The sequence below is a fragment of the Mesoplodon bidens genome (genome assembly GCF_964165515.1).
Source record: "Mesoplodon bidens genome assembly, chromosome: 12".
In the NCBI taxonomy this organism is placed as follows: domain Eukaryota; kingdom Metazoa; phylum Chordata; class Mammalia; order Artiodactyla; family Ziphiidae; genus Mesoplodon; species Mesoplodon bidens.
The window spans coordinates 91880066-91881432 of record NC_138168.1 but is presented as its reverse complement, the minus strand read 5'-3'; positions in this window follow the sequence as shown (position 1 = coordinate 91881432).

Here is a 1367-nt window from a genome sequence, read left to right as displayed (position 1 = left end):
CCTGCGTCCTGCAACTACTGAAGCCCACACGCCTAGAGCCCATGCTCCGCAATAAGAGAAGCCACCGCAATGAGAAGCCCGCACACCGCAACAAAGAGTAGCCCCCACTCACCACTAGAGAAAGCCCACGTGCAGCAACAAAGACCCAACGCAGCCAAAAATAAATAATTTGAAAAAATCATTTTGATTGCACCTTTTTCATAGCGGCCTTTTTTAGGTACAAACGTTCTCAAATCTCAAGTAGTGCAATTAGGTTACTTTAAAATTACTTTGTTCTCTGAATCGTTTCCCCCAAGATAAGCCATTCTGCTGGTTCATCTCAGCCTTTGTCACACGCTGTTCACTTTCCTCCTCCGTCCAGTGTGGATGACCCAAGAGAGTGGCTGCCCTCATTTCCTCTGCACTTGTTTCCACCAAATACGCCCCTTCGTACAATGGGGGCTGGCAGTGTAGACCCGTGTCAGGAGGGCAGGGTGGGTTAGTGTGCAAGGGCAGAGACCAGGTGGGGTCCCAGGCAGCCCGAGGCCGAGTCCAGGAGGGTCTGCACCTGCGCCGTGGGGCGTGCTCTTCCCCAGGTGAGCGCTGCCCTCCGGCACGTCCAACGGGGCCGTCGGTGCATGACCTCGAACCCTGCTGCTGCCCTGTGCCTGTGTCCACACTGAGCCGCAGACAGGAGGCCTGCCCACGTCCGTCAGGAGCAATGCTCCGACCAGCCTGGGGGGCAGGCGGGGCAGCCAGGCCCGCTGTCCCTGAGCCACTGCTCAGACTTGAAGCTGGGGCCTCCCTGGGTTCAGGGTAAGGACGGCTGTCCCCCTGAAAGCGTGCCGTGTTGTCCTCGGGCAGCAGCTGCCCAGCCCCAGACTGCGCTTCCCAGACCCCTGGATCTGTGGATGTGGTCGCCTTGGATCCTCACCGGGCACATACTGGGGCTGACTTCTGCTCCAGGCACCAGGGATACACACTGCTTACAAAGTCCCTGCTCCAACGGAGCTTATGGATGATAACCCAGCGCATCTCAGACAGCAATGAGAGATGAATAAAATACACAGGGCAAACGTGACAGTGACGGGGTGGGAGGGAAAACGGGCATCCCCTTCCGGCTGGAGCTTCTCTGAGAACGAGACGGAAAGAAGCCAGCCCGGCAGGATTCTGCGGGAAGGACGATCCAGACAAGGAGAGGCAGATACACCCCGAGACAGGACCCACCTTGGTAGCTCGCAGGTGCTGTGCGGCGCTGGGGCGGGGAGCGAGGAAAGAGGGGCAAGGGGCAGAGGCAGGCGGCGGCAATCGGGGCAGGACCAAGGGCAGCACAGCTGGTGCCCGGTTACCGTCGCTACGGAACACAAAGGGCGTGAGCTTTCGCCCGC